The 21,445-nt window shown below is 48.7% G+C and overlaps 1 protein-coding gene across 3 annotated transcripts in view; it reads right to left on the bottom strand.

The window, feature by feature from the left end:
• SYNJ1 (synaptojanin 1) overlaps positions 1–21,445 on the bottom strand; it is a 706,257-nt gene that overhangs the window by 670,966 nt on the left and 13,846 nt on the right. The window lies entirely within an intron of this gene.

Genomic DNA, 21,445 nt, shown 5'->3' with positions numbered 1-21,445 from the left:
CTATAGAAAGAACACCCACTACTATGTTTCCCGTCCGTACCCTTGCCATTGGCGCTGTGTATAACAATCGCACCCAGAACAAGAAGCCAACCCTATTCCCATACGCCGCAACACCTCCCACAGGTATTCCCATCCCAGGGTGTCAAAGGCCTTCTCGATATCTAAAGCCACCAGTGCCGCCTCCATGTCTGACCCTTGAGTCGCGAGCAGCACATGTGATAGGGGCCAGGGATTCATATGTGTACCCTGACCCAGCATAAAGTTGCACTGGTCATCACCCACCAGGCTCGTGACCAAGCGACACAATCTCATTGCGAGCACTTCCACAAGTATCTCAGTGTCCATATTCAGCATGGACAGCGACCTATATGATCCGGAATCTCTTCAAGGGCCTGAAGCAGTGTGATCCCACTCGCTACAGCAAGGTTATCATCCCATCTCCTCCGTCCTCAGTAGACGTCCCATACACACTTGCTAAATGGTCGCACAACAACATGTTTATTGCTAGCTGGTCTGCTATGGGAGTGCAATCTGCACGGACCAGAGATAGTATCATTGGGGGAGGCCTCTCTCTTTTGAGCAGCCACGCCAATAATAGTCCTGACTTTTCTCCTTCTCTATGGAGCTGCAGTCTATAATTGCGTTGGAAGTAGCAGTCCAGTCTCTCCCACAGATTCGCTACCCTGCGTTATGCCGCGAGGAGTGTTACTTCAGCTGCCCTCCGGTCTCCCCCATCTTTGTAAGTCGGGTCAAAATCTTCTCATCAACCAAGTCCTGTTCCAGGCTCCATCTAGTACCCTAGAGATTCCTGAGGCTCTCACCCCTCACCATCAATGCCCCCATTTCGTAACTCTCTCTTTTTCCACATGCATATATGTTTTAAAAAAATGAAAAGCATGAATGGAATGACAAATAAATGTCTATGATAAACAGAAGAAACGTGTTTACCATTGTTGCTTCAGTAACTGCAAAACTTTGATAGTACATGAAGGGTAGGCAAATCTTTTGTTTCAATTTCAAGCTCAAATAATGGGCATCTCCACATATGGTAGCATCTTCTCCTCCAGTGTACCGAAGGACTCCCCATCATCCCCATTCGATACATAGACATTAAGAAAGCACATTTCCACCCCATTCATTACACCATCCACCAAAACATATCTCCCCTCTATATCAGTCATGCACCTGCGCAATTGGAATGGAACATTAGGTGCTATCCAGATGGAGACCCCTCTTCCCCCTCCCCAGCAAAACTGGAATAAGTAAGGGAGTAAAGCTGTCCCCTCCATTTCTCTGCAACTTCTACACCTCACCTCCATCAAATGTGTTTCCTGAATCATTACAATATGTACTCCCAGTCATCTGTGGTAGGCGTTCACTCTGTAACATTTGACAAAGGAATTCAGTCCCCTAAGATTACAGGTGACCATGCATATAGTTCCCAACAGTATGTTCTTTCGGTCGTGGTGGAGCCTGCCGGCCCAGACATGCCCCCGTCCCCAGGACCACCGTCCACTGCATCACCCTTGCACCCCCATTGTGGGGAAGTAGGACTACTTCGTATTGCAAAATGAAAAACCCAAACAACCGCGCCCTTTCCACACTCCCAGGTAAACACTTACTAGCCACCCTCTCCCAACCTAATCTATAGAAGCGAGACCCCTACAGCGTGTGGCGGAACCCAAATCCTGTCCCCCGCTCCTTACTAAAATGTATCTTGGGGGCTTGTAATACCTCAGGAGTGACCACATATGATCAGCCCAAGATACACTCTGACCCCTGACTTCCCTCCTCTACAGCTGCCACACGTACCAGTCAACAGGTAGTCACTTTGCACCACTCGCGCTAAACTCCCCCCCTGGGAAGCCAGTGGCGGTCTCTCAGTGGGTTGGGATGTGGGTTCGTATGGGGAGGACAAGAATGAGTCTGGCTGCAGCGTACTGAATGGTCTGAAGGCATCCAAGGAGCTGGGGGAGATGTCAGCATAGAGGGCGTTGTCCTACACCTACCTTACACTAAGTTAAGTGTTCTGATTGAATTGCTCCTATTTAAATCTTTGTTGGCATCAAACTTCTGAATTGCTACTTTTAAAAAAATTATTTTGTAATTCCAGATATATTTCGGAATACTTGTACTATTCATTTACAAGCTGTTTAAATGTTGTGTTAGAAAAAAAAAAAACTGACATCTTACAGTTTCACAATTGTCAGACAGCACACTTAGCAACAACCTCGAACTGTAACAAGTGTACGAAAAGTAAACACCATTTTCCAGGATAAGATAAGAAACAATTAAGTAAAAAGGCAAACTAACATTTGACCTCTGTCCTTGAACCGACAGCAAAATGTGTCAAGATAAAACCAAGATTTATTGCTCATTCACTTTCTGGATGACCAGATTCAGGTGCAGCCCATGGAGGTAAGCACGGTGGGGCGTGGTGGGATGATTTGACAAATGACGGAATATAAAATATCAAATAAAGAAAACCACCTGCCTTGCATTCGCCGCATTGAGTTTTATTTAATTATTTATTTTCCCTATTCCGTCGTTTGTCACTTCCACCCCCCACTGTGCTTACCTGCATGGGCTGCCACTGAACAGAATACCTGTTCTTTCCAGCTTAAGTTCACTTGGCAGAATGGACGGACGAGTAGGTGCTAAAAATAGCTTGCAGGATAAAATCTGACTCGCCATACTGAGAGGGCGAGTAGATTTTTCAAGACCTGTAAACACATTGTCCCTCAGGCTCATACCAAATCGACAGTCAAGCGCCTCCAACCATCTCCAGGCGCCCATTGCGGAGCCTACATGGTAGCAAGGTCTGGTGTATCCTCCACCATGTCCGAGCCACTCTCGCAGTGAAGGTTGAAGACGTGACCGTCTCCACCTGGGCTCCTGCCTCCTCCATTTCCTGCATCTTGCATTTCACATAGCGTTCCATCTCATTGCACCACCACACGAATGTCCAACGCCAACCTCCTTCTGTTTCTGCCCCTTCGCCTCCCTGCCGATCCATTCCAATGTGTTCATGGGGACAATGCATGGACTCCACCGGCTGGTGACATCTATCCCCTCAAATCTCCAGCCAATCCCGCACCTCATTCGGCTTTATAGAAAAAATTAGGTATACCGCATGCACCACCCTCCGTTTTGCAGGGTATAGTAACATGCATTTTAGGCCCATGGCTTTCATTTTCTGTTTGAAGCCCCCAAATGTTTGCCATATTTGTTGGACTTGCTTTGTATAATCACGGAAAATACGAATAACGCGGTCTTCAACAGAAGGATCCCCCATTCTCTGGACCACCCGCAAGACAGTCTCTTTCCCTGTAATTAAGGATCTTCGCAATTATGGACCACGGCAGATTCCCCCCAACCCCTCATCCTCTTCGGCAGCGCGTGCCACCACAAAGACAGGTGACAAGCGAACCTCCGGTATCTTCGACCTAAGCTACCGTTCCAGGAAGAGTTCTGGTACTGTACCTTCTACGCCCTCCGGGAATCTCTCAAAGGGCAAATTACATTTCCAGAAGTGACCTTCCGAATCGTCAGTGGCATTTACAATTTCTGCATCTGCGCCATGAGGGTGGCAACAGTAGTCTTAAGGGAAGTCATCTTTTCCTGCAGCTTATTAACTTGCTGCTCTGTTGCCACAGACCTTTCAGCAACCTTGTGTAGGTCCGCCCTTAGTTTACATCTAGAGAGACAGTTTCTACCATCCCAGTAGCTCTCCTCAGGACCTCTTACCTGGCCCCATCTCCACCTCAAGCTGCCCGCTCCGGGGGGCAATGTCAGGGGTATCACTGCGAACACACAGGGCCAGGTCTCATAAGGGCATCCAGTATTCAGGTAGTGCCATCAGTTCGGGTGTTCAGGTGTAAGAATATCTCTGGGGCAACTATCCCCTCTAGGGCACGTAACAGTACCTCCGCCAGGGATCCAGAGCATCACAGTCCAGCTACTTTGACTGCCTGGGTAAAACTCTAAAAATGCCACAACTCTTAGGCCACCAACTGTTCAGACCCTATGCTCGGTGCACGCCAGGGCCCCCCCCCGCCGGCTTTGGGCATCACCTGGGCAGCGTCGCAAGCATCAGGCCACCTGAACCATATGAGCAGGGGGAGGGGTCCAAGCCATCCTGTGGGAGCCCCGCTTGAAGCTCTCCTCAGTGCAGATTCTCTCGGGGCTCAACTAACCGTCACAGCACATTCGCATCTCTGGCTTCTGCGGGGCAAATCAAGGCCACATGCGTGCCTGACTTAGTGAAGGGGCTCCTATTGCGTCTCTCCCTCTTCCACTGCCGTCGACAGCAGTACTCAGGCACAGGGGGGGGGGGGGTTAGGGGGCTCCCTCACTTCCCGCTCTTCTCCTTAGCTCTCCGGGTTCCAGCACCCACCTCACATGAGCCCCGGAGAACAAGCCCCGAGCTCCGATTGCGCAGGCCACAAGGTCTCCTAATGCACCGTGTGCAGAGGCTTCCCGGGGAGCAGGCAGTCCATGCCATGTTGGAGTCTGCCCACAGTGGCGCCCACTACAGGTTTTGCCACCGCCTCGGAGCAGTAGGATTGTGAATGTCTTTTACAAGCTGGGAGCCTCTCACTAGGGCTGCGGGTCAGCCATCTTGCCGGCCACACCTCCCTACTAGAGAAAATGCTTATAAATCATGAGTTTAATTACCTTTTATATGTAGATCAAACAAATTCAATGTATGCAGGCATCCAATGGCTCCCCATCCAGGAAAGATGCCAGTTCAAGACGCTCGCGCACACCTACAAATCCCCCGCATCCGCCGCACCAGCAGCAGAGGCTGCTCCTTTTCCATCGCAGTTAAGACCTGGAACAACCTCGCCCTCCAGCTCCATACACCCCCCTCGCTCGCAGACTGCAGAGAGAGACTCAAGACCTGGCTCTTTGAAAGAGACACTGCGCCCAGATACCCCTAAGGGCGACAGACTGTGCTTTACAAATGCGGATTGATTGATTCCCACAAGGAAGGAATGGCCATTGGCAAAATAACTAAACAACTGTGGGAGGGGCCTCAAGTCCCAGAATTGAGGCAGTTTGAAGCCATGAAAGGGAGATTAAGCCAACTAAGAAGGGCTTCTAGAAGGTAAACTGTTCTAAAGAGAGCTGCACTGACCTCTCTGAATAATCTAAAAACAGAAACAAGGAACAGCCAGAAGCTGTTTATCTGAAAATCTGCCATGTGTACGGCCACCCTGGACAATAGACATGCTTGACATAGACCACCAATTTGCGGTGCAGATAACCCTCTTTCCTGAATCACTCATCAAAGTCCAGCCTGTGGGTGATATTTGAGAAAACATTCTCCGCTTGAGACACACGAAGATGAGTTCTACAACGACATTAAATAATTAAGTCACTAGACTTAGAACCCTGGTCTCCGTCCTAAGAGTGTTCAGGATAAGTCTCATTCTTTGGCACAGAGGGGAACGTTTTCCAATATTGGTCCCTCCTACACCCTGAATACCTTTTTGGAACATGTAACTTTCTCTCTTCTACTGATGATGACGTATGCAGCCTGAAATACTTCAAAATGTGTTACTTTCTTTGTTCACAGGACAACTAAGTCGGGTTGTGAAATACTCCACTGTTATCTACAGCTATGAAGAACTTGGTTAGAATTTCACACAAAATAGCAATATGCCACTAATACTAGGATTCCCGGAACCTGCCATCCAGGAGATCTGCTACCAGGCCATGTTTGTAGAAACATTAAAGGCAGAAGTGAGTCCTACATGGAGACACGTGGGTAGGAAGCAGGTGACAGAAACGGCACAACAGCCTTGCTCCACTAAATGAGCATCCTGTTGAGAAATGGAAGTCTATTAGGCTACACATTACAATCAATGTTGGGCATAAGGGGGTAGCCTGTGCAACTCTGCAGGGGAAAACTCTAAATGTGGACTGCAAAGGAGAGATAGTCACTGCATGAAACTTTCAGAGGAAGAAACACTGTATCCAGTCAATAGCAGTCCCCCATCAACCCAGCTTCCCATTATCAATAAGGAGTGAGAAACAGTAGCAAAGGCACCAGAGATGTTAAAAACATAAGGACGACTGTCGCTCGTTTGACAGTCATCCATAGCAGCCAACAAGATGGACTCAATGCGGTGGTATAGGCGCAAGCCTGCTTATGCAATCAATGTGCTCTATTGTCAAGTGACATTGTTGATATCATATTAACTAGCTTTATTCAATGCTACTCACAACTAAATGTTGTAATTCAATTATAATTGTCCAATCTAAATAATCTCAGGTTTTTTATTGTTCCCACAGATAATTAAGAATGTGTCCATATCCAGTAGAGTATACATGCCACTAAAAGTTTACCATTTTTCTTTCCTTTGAAGACACTCTGTATTTTAAATCAGTAATGAAATCTATTAACTCCGCAAAGCTGGCCTGATCTCATCTCATTACTGCTTCAAAAGACACATGTCCAAGAAAAGAATGCAAACAAGAGAATACAAATAAAATAAGAGTGCTGCATTCCCGACAAGGAAGTCCTCAAATTGCACGAATAAACCCAGCTAAATGCTATTACTTTGCCATGGTTATTATTGCATTTCACACCCAGCTTCCAATATCCTTTCATAGATATTAAGCGATGTAGCATAACTCCTTTTTTTTCATAATCCACTTTCACGTACTCCTGGCCAATTCTATACTCCTAGCCTTCCATAGGTATTTACCACTCTCCTGCCCCAAATTACTTTTTCATTGCAAAAACATATTATAATATTTATTCTCTGCTCTACCTGGCTTCACTGCTTGCTTCATTTGATGACAATTTAATAAAAAATAGATACAACAACAAAAAGTAATGAGAAGTATCATATAGCAAATCACCCGGCAACGGTTTGCATTGCTCCCACTGAAAATAGCAATATGCAGCAGAGCACATTAGAGAGAATAATCCACAAACACCCAACAGTTATTTATGTATGGCGATCACATAGCTGTCAACAGTAATTACCACCAAGATACGCAACAGAAAGATCCAACAAAACACATTACACGCATTGCTACAAATACATCAATCACAGTACAGATGTTCCATACAGTTGCCTGTCAAAGTACCCAACATTAACTGGAAGCAAAACATGCCAAGATTGAGCATACTATAAAAATGCATGTCACACAAAAACATCCAACAGAACACATTAGACACAACAGCTCACATATATCCAACATCTCAGGCAGGACATAGATGGTGTAATCAACAATGCTTGTTTTCTCACACAATTAATGTTGAAATACTTAGCTCTTATAATCTCTAACTGCCCGGTAAAGGGTATATTACTCACCTGCCAAATTTCCCCAAAGTCAAACTAGTAAGCCTCTCCGACAATACTTTCTTGGATGCTCATTTTTATAGATCCACAGTCCATTCCTGCCAAATCACCTCCAAACGATCATAGATGATTCAAGATGTACCTCTGAATAAACCACATTGCGCAGCAGTCTTACAGATGGACCAACTTTATTTATTTTCAAGGTTAAGTAAACCCTTTGCAACATTAAAATCATACTATAAAATTCTGTTAAAACTATTTCCACATTACAAATAATCCCCAAAAAGCAGTTTTGTTGTAGGAGCAAGGAGCGTTCTACTTTCAAGAATACAAATATTAAAACATTTCTAAAAACACTCAATGTCAGTCCCAGAGGTTAGCCCTGACAAACAATGTTTCAACCATCCAGCATGCAGGAGGGCCTAGCACAGGTCAGTCTTGCTGAGGTGGTGAGAGCCACTCTCAATGCAGAGAAAAAGATTCAGTAGGTTAATTGACGCAAACTATAACAATTATGCAGTTTTTTGTGCAAAAAGGCAATACATTCATACAGCGTGTCGTTCTTGTCTGGAGTACGAGACATTGCTTGAGTAGATAACATAAGAAAAGGCCGAGTTATTGGCATTGCAAAACGGGTCAGGTATCTTATGTGCAAAGAGAAATAATTCAGAGTGCACAGATTCAGGCCCAACAGCCAGCCATGATTATTAACTTTACGATATAAGTCCTATCTACAGTAACACAACCAGATTTGATGGGTTTGTCGGTACTCCTATGAGACTGCTACGGTCTTTTAAAAAAAGGCAAGATGCTCATACGATACATCCATCCCTCTTGCTTACCAGGTAGGACATGCCGTCAGCATGCATGCTACATGGTCAACACTGACGCAATTGCCTGCCAAGAAAATGTGCAGTACAATATATGAAAACGTGCTGAACCATCTGTAAAGTGAGTATTTTCTGTTTAGAAGTGCGTGTGCAAAAATAGCCACCGTTATAGATGGACCAGAAAACCCTAGTCTGTCACAATCTGCTCTGGGATGGCTGCGCTGGAAGGCATGGACCGCACCAAAGACAAATGTCAAAATTATGATCAGTGGTTGACTGTGCTACACAAATTCTAAAGACCTAGCAGCCCCCACCAGAGGTCCATCCAGAAGGCTAAGACTAGTACTTCATAAGCGATGCAAATCACTGGCTAGAATGGGATCCAAATAGGGAAATCACTAGCATCAGAGTGTAGAGCAAACAAGAACACTTCAATCAAACAGGTACCACTCTGCTTCTGGGTACACTCAGCTGTAAATGAGAAACAAATAGGACAATTTCGCAGAATGAAATGATGCAAAAAAAAAATCGACATAACCAAGAGAAAGTATTATATCCTTCAAACAGTTCTTGGGATATTTCTTTTGTGAACAAAACAGGCCTCATCTATAAATCAGGAAATCAGATTTCATTAAAACTATACAAATAAAGATTCTGTAGTCCTACGTTTTTTCTTACTGTTTGACACAAAAAGAATGAGTGAATGCTATCCGTAATAAAAAAAAAGTTACATTAGAGCTACCATCACTACTTTCTACATCAAATTGTGACATATTAGCTGGAGGAAAGACTAATTCCAGGGAGAAAGAGGGTCTGAACTTGCTCATTATTATACAAGGAACAACAAATATGAAATTTAAATAAAAGTAAAATAATGAGCGCTGTGAAGTGAAAGATCCTCTAATATAGCCTAAGAGCCCAATATAGCGGGCTCTATGGGCCATTAACCCCTTGCATGCTGCCGCAATTCTGCGCCTGTGCGGCAAAATCGCGAGTGGGCGGGTTTATGACGGCCCCCAGCCGTCATCAGCACACAAGCGCCGTAGAGCATGACGGATGGGGGCCGTCATCAGCATGCAAGGGGTTAAAGGCTCCCTCCAACTATAAAGGTCCGAACCGAAGGTGTGGGCCCTTAACAAGGGAGCAGGTCTTTAATGGCCGGTAAAGCCCACTACGGAGGGCTCTAAGGCTATTAGAACATTCCACCACTAAAGGGCAAAATGTTCCAATTAGTATAAACAAAGCCCACACGGAGCCCGAGGAGATTAGGATCCCCTGAGGCTCCGTGAGGCCTTTTTTTCACAGCAGCACCTGTGAACAAAAATTGAGATGTTGGAGCTCCGGGCTTAGAAGCCAGAGGCATGCCATTGTTTTCAATGGAGCTCCCAACATTCCAATGTTCTAATAACGAGAAATGGTTCAATATCTGCAATTTTAAATGAGATTCACTGGTAGTGTCCTCTACTGGTTCTTCTCTTACCTTTGCAACCGAACCCGTTTTGATCACATTGGCATCACCAGATTTCAAAAGATCCCTATTAGAGTCCCCTAGGATGGCTCCATATTGCCCTATGTCATCTTCATCCTCTAGATGAAGCCTTTTAGGGATATATCTACATATAAAACATTGAAAGCCACCAAAAGGACAACAATACACAACTCTAATCTGCTCTAGACTTCTAATGGCTCAAAAACAGTTTGACCCCCTGCTCTCCCATTCACCACCCCGCTCCCACCTGCTCCTACCTCCCACATTCCCTCATATGGAGGCCGCGCAGCGGTGAAAGGAACGACCTCTGACCCTGCTCGCAGGCAGGTCGCTCCCCACGCTGCTGCATTGCTTTTGCCAGACTTTACCTTGTTTTCCTATTTTTGCTTTCCTTCCGCATTTCTTGGGCCCTGTTGCCCAATTCGTGTTTCCCTTCTGCATTTCTTGTGCCCTGTTGCCTAATTCGTGTTTTCCTTCCGCATTTCCTGTGCCCTGTCGCCTAAGTCGTGTTTACCTTCTGCATTTGTGTCCTGTTGCCTAATTCGTGTTTTTCTTCTGCATTTCGTGTGCCCTGTTGCCTCATACGTGTTTCCCTTCTGCATTTCTTGCACCCTGTTGCCTAATTCATGTTTTCCTTCTGCATCTCTTGTGCCCGGTTTCCCTTAGCCCCCCCCGCCATCCCTCACCCGCTTCTTTCCCGCCGCTGCGTCCCTGCGGCCCCGCCCCCCTGCTCTCCCATTCGCCACCCACTGCCGCCTCCCAGCTGCTCCTCCCACCCACATCCCCTCATATGGAGGCTGCGTCGAAGGCGCACCTAAGGCAAGCCTGTCTGAGCCCGTCCGGGCCTGAACCGCGCCCAGCGCCAGAACCCCTGGCCCCCTCGAACACCACGACACCCGCCATGAAGCCAGCACCCTCCACCGGACGATCCTTGACCTGCTTCCTGGCAGCCCGAAGCGCACCCAAGGACCCTTCTCCTGCCAGAACTGAAGCTTCACCAGCATCCGGCCCGCCAACCCACCGAGCAGGAAAGAAGAACCAAACCACCTCAGATGCATTCTTCTCAACACCCGCTCCGCCCCCAAACACGCCGTTGAACTCCGTTGAACTCTGGGACCTACTCGACTCAACCACCCCAGACGGAGACCTGGCTGAACCCCTCCACGGCACCCGACATCGCCATAGCCATCCCGGAAGGCTACAAGATCACCCGAAAGGACCGCACCAACGGAGTAGGAATCGCAATCGTCCACAGGAACACCTTCAGAGTCTCGAAAAACACTGACGACACACTCAGCACCGCCGAACACCTGCACTGCCAGATCCACACAGACCCCAACACCACCCTCAGAGGAACCCTCCTCTACAGACCCCCCGGACCCCGACCACAGTTCAGCGACTCCATCGCGGACTTCGTCAGCACACACGCCCTCGCCTCCACAGACTACATCCTACTCGGGGACCTGAACTTCCATCTCGAGAACAAAGACGACACCAACTCCACCATCCTGATCGGCAACCTAGCCACCCTCGGACTCAGACAACTCGTCACAGCATCCACCCAATCCGTCGGCCACACGCTCGACCCCATCTTCTAAGCAAGTCCCCAGGTCTCCTTCAACCACACCACCGAACTCCACTGGACCGACCATCACTGCATCCACTTCACCTTCCGGAAACCCACCACGCACCACCGCACCCAACAGATGCCTCGCCGCTGCTGGAGCAAAGTCACCTCAGACCAGCTCACCACTATCCTCGCCCAGAGCCCACCCACCGACCCCGCCGCCCGTAACCTCAGACAGTGGATCGACGACTGTACCAACACCCTCACCCGGGTCAAGAAACCCTCCAACAGCCACACCAGCAAGAAAGCCAGCTAGTTCACCGAAGGCCTCCAGGCCTCCAAGCTAACCTGCCGGAAGCTAGAGAAGAACTGGCTCTGGGAACGGACACTGGACAGCTACGCAGCCCACAAGAACCCCCACCCGCAGATACCATCACCTCATCAGAGCCGATAAAAGAGCCTCCTTCAAAGACCGCCTAGACAACAACGCACACAACAGCAAAGAGCTCTTCAACATCGTGAAGGAACTCTCCAACCCCAGCTCCAACACCAACGACATCCCAATTTCGCAGGACCTGTGCGTCTCAATGGCCACCTTCTTCCACCGCAAGATCACAGACATCCATGACAGCTTCAACACCACAACCGACCCGACAACCAGTTAGACCTCCGCCCCCACGACCACCATCCGCACCAACCACCTGCTCTCCTGGACCAACATTAACGACACCATCAAGATCATGAACACCATCCACTCCGGATCTCCCTCGGACCCATGCCCTCACCACGTCTTCAACAAAGCCAGCACCACGATCGCACCCCATCTCCAGAAAGCCCTCAACATTTCCTTTGAGACAGCTACCTTCCCGGAGAGCTGGAAGCATGCCAAGATCAACGCCTTACTCAAGAAATCCAAGGCTGACCCCCAAGGACCTCAAGAACTTCCGGCCCATCTCCCTGCTCTCGTTCCCGGCGAAGGTCATCGAGAAGACCGTCAAACAACTAACCTGCTACCTCGAGGAGAACAGCATCCTGGACCCGTCCCAGTCCGGGTTCCGTAGCAACCACAGCAGCAAAACTGCCCTCATTGCCGCCACCGATGACATCAGGACCCTGCTAGACAACGGAGAAACCGCGGCTCTCATCGTCCCGGACCTGTCAGCTGCGTTCGACACGGTCTGCTACCGCACAGAGCGTCCGCCTCCCCTCCTTCCGCTCCGAAGCCACCAAGATCATCTGCGGCGTACCTCAGGGCACATCCCTCAGCCCAGCGCTGTTCAACATTTACATGGCCTCACCAAGGATCCCCACATCACCAAAACCAACATCCACGAAGGAATGAAGGCCGTCGCCGAATGGATGAGGAACAGCCGACTGAAGCTGAACTCGGACAAGACGGAGGTCCTCATCCTCGGACCCACCCCTTCGGCCTGGGATGACTCCTGGTGGCGACCGCACTGGGAATAGCTCCAACACCCACCGACCACGCACGCAACCTAGGACCCATCCTTGACTCCACCCTATCCATGACTAAGCAGGTCAACGCCATCTTCCTGCTTCAACACCCTCCGCAAGATCTACAAGTGGATCCCCACCGAAACAAGAAGAATGGTCACACAGGCCCTCGTTAGCAGCAAGTTGGACTACGGAAACGCCCTCTACGCAGGAGTCTCGGCTAAACTCCTGAAACGGCTTCAACGCATCCAGAACGCCTCTGCGCGCCTGATCCTCGACATCCCTCACCACAGCCACACCACACCCCACCTGAGAGACCTGCAATGGTTCCCCGTCAACAAGATATCACCTTCAAGCTCCTCACCCATGCACACAAGGCACTCCACAACACCGAACCAGTGTACCTCAACAGACAACTCAGTTTCCACACCCCCACCTGCCAGCTTCGCTCCGCCGACCTCGCCCTCGCCTCAGTCCTTCGCATCATTTACAAAGCCATCACCTTGCCTATTTTGCAGACAAACTCACCATCTCTAGTGGCTCTTAGCACACCCACAGCGAGGACACCATCCTCCTGGAGATGATGCGTAAACAAGTAAAAACAAGGCAGAAGGCCTTTTAACAACATCTCAATGTACATCAGCACCGCCCCAACACTGTTCCAATTTAGAAAAGAGTTGAAGAAACACCTCATAAGAACAATGCATGAAAGTGCAGTAATAGTATACTTCTGCTACCAGAATATGCTACTTATCGTATCATTTGATGACTGCATACTTGCCTTTGACCTTGTACAGAGCTCTGTTCTGTTTTGGCTAGGGTCGCACTATACAAATACCACATGCACACATAAGGATTAAGAGTTTGCTACCACACTATAATATCAGTATGTTCATCTTCTAACATAAATACTGCACAGCTTCTACAACTTGATTAAGTCTTCATTGCATAATTAATAAAAAAAACCTCTGCAATATAGTACATGATAAAACACATAGAATGACCCATTTCATCACAATAAGGTCAATTAAAACCCATTTAAAAAGTCATTTATGTTACTTTTAAAGAATAAAATGTAAAATCTCAGAACGGTGCAAGCATTAATAAGCAATAAGAGCATTCAAGTGCTTGGTGTCGATTTATAAGATCCATTTTTCTATCTGTTGAGACAAATATTAATTACTGGGCTTAGAAGCCTTGACCGAGCCAGTAGCGTGGTCATCAAAGCAGTCAAGGTGGTACAGTTCAGAGTAAAGGTGCAATTAGTCCCTCCGTCTGGGATTAGGCAAATGGTTTGGGCACAATTGCGGGCAGTTGCGAGAGTTTAAGGAAATAAATACTCATGTGGTAACTTCTGAAGCAAATCCCGCCTCTCCACCTGCGCTGAATCCTTATTTGCAGTTTTCTTTTCAAATCTCTATAGGTATTTAATTATGGCACAGTTCAGAATGATGTCCGTAGGATCATAACAGGCCAGCACGGCCTCCCTGCAGGACCTTATACCCCGGATTCTCCACTTCCTGCACAGAAGCTCACGTCGGACCCCCATACCGGAGCGGCACAGGCATAAGACGCGTACAATGTTCTCTGGTTCCTGCATGCATAACCGACAAATGTCTTGCCCTGGCCTTCTTCTCCATGGGGGTGAAGTGCTTTACTAAAGGTAAAAGTCCCAACCTATACTTCAGGACCTTGGCCCGATTGCCATAGGTTTAGCTTAGGTAGCTCTGTGGTTTTAGCCTGGTATAATTTTGAAGTGTCATCCACCCTTGACTACGTTTGGACAGTTTGTCTTTATCCTTAAGCATTGATAGTAACTGTGCACTGGATTTGGTTCGTTTTTTGAGTTTCCGGTGGCCAACCGATAAGTCCCAAGGGTTTGTTAAGGGGAGTGAGTTCAAAGTCTGGTTTAGATAGACACATGCCATGGAGCTCGGCCTGAGTTTCAGTTACTGCCAAAGGTGGTCAACCCAGGAAACCTCTGGAGACGACTTAAGTCTATGACAGCAGGACCCAAAGGCCACCATCCAAGCCAAATACTGTTTGGGAATACCAAATTCCAGCCTTATTTGTGCGGGCGATGAATTCGGACCTGTACATTTTGAGAACCATTCTGTCGCGAATGGCACAGTCTCTTCACCTGGGAGCCTCGCTCCCTCAAACCGAAAGTCAACACGTTGCCCTTCTTCCTGATTTTCTCCAGATGGTCCCCATAACTTCCATTCCCGTTGAAGTACACTCCAAGATACTTGAAGCTTTTTACTGAATCAATTCTTTCATCCCCCAGGAGCCAAGTAAGCTTCTGTGCTGGTTTTTTTTTTTCTTGCACTAATATTTTGCTTTTTTTTTTTTTATTATGGTCAGTCCCATTTTTTTTCTAGAGTAGGAGGGGGTTGCATTAACCCCTTCGACGCTGATGACGAGCTGGGCTCGTCATGAGGTAGCCTCCTCGCACGCTCATGACGAGCCCAGCTCGTCACGTAAAGTGCGATTTTAAAAAACCCAGCGTACGGGCGGAATTCCGCCCGCACGCATGCGGTTAAACAAGCACTGTAAACCGACCTTGGTTCTACTTAAAAGGACTAAATCGTCCACATACAATAGGTTAGATAGCTGGAAACCCCCCAGTTTGGGCAAATGAGAATTCACTTCTGCAAGAACAGGTTAAACAAGGTTGGGGCCAAGACACATCCCCGTTTCAGCTCTTGCGTAGTTTTAATTTTCCTTGATAAATGGGAACCTTCCCCTACCTTGATCATAACCCAGGTGTCTGTGTGCAGTAGTTCCAGGGCTTTTAGCAACCAATTTGGGATGTTTGAATTTGCCAATATCTTCCAGAGCTTTCCCCGAACCAGCATATCAAAAGCGGATTTAAAATCAATGAAATCCAGGCTAGAGGGCGCGCACGCAGAATGGCCGCACTGTAGTGAGGCTCCTGCAGCCTGGTCAGAAGATCCTTCAATTATCCTGACTTACCAGCACCAAACCCGTCTCAATCCTTGCAAGGGTGTCGAGTATATCGAACTGCAGATCCGGTGAAAGTTTGAGGGCGATCGGACCTTGCAGGCCGGGGTTATATGCGGCGGAGTGCCAGACCGAGATCTGCATTGGAGCCTGGTGGATCGAGCTGCGGGGAGCAAGGGGCTACTTTACACCATGGCAGCACATGAGGCGCACAGGCCTCAAGAGATAGACCGCCGGAGGAGGCCCGCCTTGCGCTGCTGTGGCGGAGCCGAGGTGAATACAGCACCGGAGCAATCGAGGACACTACCCAACCCATTGTGGCAACCCGGCGGAGCTCCTAGATACCGGATGGTGATGAGATAACAGGCTTGCTGAAGAGAGCCTAAGCATTGCGGTAAGACGTGCTGGCTATCGGGAGGCGGAGGTGCGGGGAGCCAGACGGTGTGCAGCGCGGCACCGGGGTGACTCGCGATTGTGACCGGAGCTCAGAAGCGAGACATGGGGCCCCCCCTCCTCCCCGCTGCATGTACATGGCTGATGTAATTGTGCTCACCTGAGCGGTTTTGTCTGGAGCGCTATACGGCCCATATTAGACTGCGCTGTCCGAGGTCACTCAGCGCTGGGCTCAGAACTAAGCCATTGATATCGCACCAGGGCCCGTGGCGGGTGACGGACCCCCCCGGCCTGCATGGCGGACGGATAGCGCATAATCACAGCGCGGGACCTGGAACACGCACATGGGCCTGTTCCGCGGTGCTGGGCGGGCAGAAGATACCGAGGCAGCTGAATTGCAACGGCAAGGACCACCAGTGATAGATCATGTGGCTCCCTACTTGCCCTTACCTTATTTGTGGACCTACGTTTGGCTACCGCAAGGCAAGGGAAGGTGACTGACATTTTACTGATGGTGGTGTGTCGTGCTCTTACTCTTGCAGGAGTGATACCTGAGGGCGCGTCGCCTTGAGTGGCCTCTTCCATTAATAGCGGATTTGTCCGGGCACGCTGCACTGTGCTCATGAATAGAGGATCGGACCTGTCCAGAGAAGAACGTGGGAAACGACCCTTGCTAGCTGCTTCAAAACCCTACAGGAGACTCACAATGGGGAAACAGGACAATAAACAGCCGAAGCTGACATTTGAATCCACGACGACAAAAAAAGGGCTGCGAAGCACACCGGACACAGTGGGTTCGCAAAGCCCATCTGCGACTGGTGCGAGTCCTACCTCACCCACGCCAGACATGCAACAGATGCTGCAGGAAATGAGGCCGGGTTTTGCCACGATAGTGGATAAAGTGGACCGCATGTCATCCAGGATGGACGCCATTGTACAAAAAAAATTGATGTACATGAAGAACGAATCACCGAAACTGAAAGGCGAATCTCTGTTAACGATGACGCCACGGCCTCACACACCACTCAACTTTCGAGAATGGATAATATCCTTAAGAGTCATAGCAGCGAAAAATGAGGAGTTGGAGGCCCGCAGTAGACGCAACAACATTCGCGTCACGGGCGTGCCGGAGTCCACAAATACAGGGCGGATGGAAGAGTACATGGAAAAGATTCTCCTCGCTGCGGTTGGGTCTGAGGCGTTCTCCAAACAATTTATAGTCGAGCGGGCGCACCGCTCGCTTGGCCCGCGGCCTAAACCTGGAGCTCCGCCAAGACCCATCATTGCACGGCTCCTAAATTACCGGAACCGGGATACTGCGTTGCGAGCAGCACATACCAACCAAACATTGGTGTGCGATGGAGTCCAATTTTCCATCTATCCGGACTTTACGCCCATAGTACAGGAGCAGAGACGTAAGTTACTTGATGTCAAGAAAAAACTCCGGGCACTACAGATAGACTATGCGCTCCTGTACCCTACAAAACTGAGGGTGACCCATCAAGCAAAGCAACATTTTTTCACGAATCCGCAGCAAGTGGACGATTTTTTGAAAGCTCTGCGACGGACAGCGCCGGGACGTCGAGATGAAGATGATGAGGGACAGGAGGATGAGCAATAGATGAACAAAGACATTTAACCCGGAGTTTATATTGAATATAGGGGTGTTATTATGTCCCGATGGAGTTCACCAAGACGTCTACAGAGATGCCTCTACCGTGTGAGAACACCGCTGCTGGCCGCGAATACCATGGACGGGTATTGGACTGCTGGTGGTAACGTATTCCAGGCACCACCCCCTTCCCTTAGACTATGCCCCCAAGTGGCCGTACAGAGCGATGATCAAGGTGTAGGGGGTGGGTATGTGTGTTCCCCAGATGACCCCGATAGGGTGTACCCCAATGGTCATGTTTAGCGCCTGTTGGATGTTGGGCTGTTTTATTGATGGGAAATGCCCTTACTGTTGCTCTCTATTTAGGGCATATTTTGGCCCCTGTTCTTTGGGACTTTCTGGGTGGGATGGGGGGTAATGATACTGGCAGGTCGGGGTTGCTTCAGTGGGTGGGGGGGGATGTGGAGGGAAACGTGGGGGTTGCACAGTTTGAATGTGGACAGAGTGCACAGATGTGCTTCGGGACTACACGCATGGCCTTTAGGTGAGAAGTGCTGGGTGACTACACAGCGACCAGTGATATGTACACAATGGTATACAAAAGGACGGCGTAAGAGAGAGCAGGTGGCGGATAGGGCCGATGAGGCGGGATGGGATGTGTAATGGTTTCCAGGAAGGTTCTGCAGGAGCGCCAGGAATCCAAAAATAATTCCACAGTCCTCCCCTGCGGCCTTCCGACTCTATCAAACACTAGAGTATCGAGAGGCTCGCCAGGGGAAAACAGGGAGACAAAACAAGGAAAGGCGGGGAAGGTACAAAGAAAGCTTGACTGTAATCTTCTACTTGATAGTAGCACACACAGTACGGGTTTTCAGGTGGATGTAGAGCTGAAATAAATAGGCACGTTATGAAACAACAGCGTCTTATAATCATGTGTGTCTATGCTTCCTGTCTCAATATTACATACCATCAAGGTTTTGTCTAAGCCTCTGAACGGATGTATATGAGGTATGGAATTCTTCTTGAACTATAAATGGATTGATAGAACAAGATTAATGACAGGTCTCCTTCAACTAAACACCTGTGATGAAAGCACCTAAACACAATATTCTTACTTGGATCGATGTACAAGATTTTCCATAGGAGGTAGTAATCAAAACACACTTGATTGTATTCCAAATGCCAACTCCAATACTGTGTATTAACATCTATAATGTGAAAACACATAAATTAGAAAACTATACTTCTTACACAATGTTAGATAATCAAATAGGCAGCGCACAGCGCTGTTACCGTATTTCTTCAAGTGATGGGACTGGACTCCTGTACCCTGATTAGCATCCACGCAAGTATCCCCAAACACGAATGGATACTGGCACCAGTAAAGGATGATGAAAGAGCCAGCCGTAAAACAGCCAAGTCAATTAGGGAAAATGATGGAAAATAATGGGCTTAATGGTGATTGAGGAGTACTTGATCAGCCCAATGATGTGTGCCAAACCATAAATAATAACAAAACCTAAATACCTAAAAAAGGAAGGGGAGACCCACACCACCCGGCGGAGAACAAGCCCGGCCGTCGGACGGAGCAGCGGAATGCAGGTGGAGAGGGCAGGACAAGGAAACCCAGCCGGACGGCGGAGAACAAGCCGACCCGCCGGACGGAGTAGCGGAATGCAGGTGGAGAGGGCAGGACAAAGAAACCCAGCCGGACGGCGGAGAACCAATCCCGGCGGTCTGGTGGGGCAAAGGACAGGAAGGGGTGCAAAGAATACAGCGCCCGGCAGGACGGCGGAGAACCAATCCCGGCCGTCTAGCGGGGCAGAGGAAGAAGGCGCAAACGCGCCCGCAGGGTATCGGAGAGGTAGCCTTGAACCAACGCGGGAACCACGAAGATCAGGGAACTCAGATCTCAGTAAACAGACGGATAGGAATCAACAGGAAACCCGGAACAAGAAAACAAGGCGGAACTGAGAGCACGGAGCTTGACGCAAGAACGTAAAGCGTCGCTCCAAGGGCTCAGGAAGCTTATGTAGGGAATTCTCTTAAAGGGACAGCTCATCGGGGATCTCGGGGCATGACAGGATGACTGCGGCTGTTATGGGCACTTGTTGGATACATGCTAATCATTTCCAATGGGTAACATAGACTCAAATGCATGTACTGTATTGTCATGGAATGTGCGTGGTCTAAAAGATGCTCGTAAATGCAGACAAATGTTATCTCCCTCAGGTTACCCCTACTTTCTCTGGCAGGTGGGCTGGGATCAGAGCGTTCTCAAACTACTCGTCATATGCCAGAGGCACTGCCATCCTTATTCATCGCTCTGTTCCCTTCACACTGCTGGGTCAGCGGATAGATAAAGTGGGGAGATATGTTGTGTTATGGGGGAGATTGGGTGGAGACATTATTACCTTCGCTACTTGCTACGCTGCCAATGTAGACACTCCTGAATTTTTTACAGTGCTATGGGGAGTGATATCAGATATTGGATCGCGCCACGTCGTATGGGGGGGGGAGACTTCAATGTAGCCATGACTCCTGGATTGGATAGGGCAGATGGGCAGACACTATATCATCCAAGGGCAAGGGAGACACAAAGGCATCGTGGAAGATGGAGGACTTGTAGATGGCTGGAGACATACACACCCTGGACTTAGAGAGGGGACACATTTTACATCTTACACAGGAACGTGGGCAAGAATAGACTACTGCCTTCTGACCAGAGAACTGGCTCCTTATAGAATAGCTGCAAAACATTTGGCAAGGACCCAGTCAGACCACTGCCCGGTGTTGATTACACTAGCTATGCCGGGCTATGTTCGCCCCCGGCGTCCTTGGCGGCTACAGCCTACTGCCCTATTAGACACCGTCTTTCATGAAGAACTGAAGATAGACAAAGAGGAATTTTTTCCCCGCAATAAGGATACTGTGGATAGTGTGGAGACGGTCTGGGAGGTCTTTAAGGTTACGGTCAGGGGTTGGTGCATAGCTAAGAGCATTGGTGTATTACGGGACATACAGCGTACAATGCGGAAATTGGAAGGGGAACTACGAGGGCTGGAGCGACAGATGCTGGGAGAAAGTACGGGACTATTGCAAAAACAATTTCGAACCAAACTTTCGGAATATGAGGCAGAGGCGCAGCGGAAGGTGCATTTCAGGGACAAATATTGGAAAGCTCGCCAATATAATGAGGGAGATAGGCCGGGTAGGGCGTTGTGTGTGGCGGTGCGGGATGCACGGGGGACCAACACAATATTAGAGCTGGAGGATGACTCGGGAGAGGCCTGTAGGGACAATGATTGTATTTTGGCCGCACTCCAGGCACACTATAAGCAGTTGTACACCTCCCGCTCCTCCGATGACATTGACCTTGAGGGATTTCTGGGAGAGCTAGCGCTCTGCTGGCTGAACGAAATTGATAGAATGTTCCTCGGCGCTCCACTTGAATTGGATGAGATCCGGGAGGCCATAATGTCCCTCAGTAATGGGAAAGCGCCCGGCTTAGACGGACTCCCAGCTGAGTTTTATAAATGCTTTATCAATATAATGGCCAAAGTGTTAAAAGAAGTGTTTGAAGACTAATTGGAGGTTGAGGTGTTACCCCGTTCCATGAGAGAAGTGGTGATTACCTCCCTCCTCAAGCCGAGTAAAGACCAAACACAGTGTGACTTATCGAGCTTTGTCGTTACTTAACTGTGATGCAAAGATACTTGCCAAGGTGTTGGCTATGAGACTTTCCTTGCTCATGACCAGCATTATCTTACCCGATCAGTCGGGATTTGTTCCAACGAGATCGACCTCCCATAACCT

The sequence above is a fragment of the Lissotriton helveticus genome, chromosome 8, assembly GCF_964261635.1.
Source record: "Lissotriton helveticus chromosome 8, aLisHel1.1, whole genome shotgun sequence".
NCBI lineage: Eukaryota > Metazoa > Chordata > Amphibia > Caudata > Salamandridae > Lissotriton > Lissotriton helveticus.
Note: the sequence above shows the minus strand (reverse complement) of the source record. Positions and strands in the feature narration are given on the sequence as shown.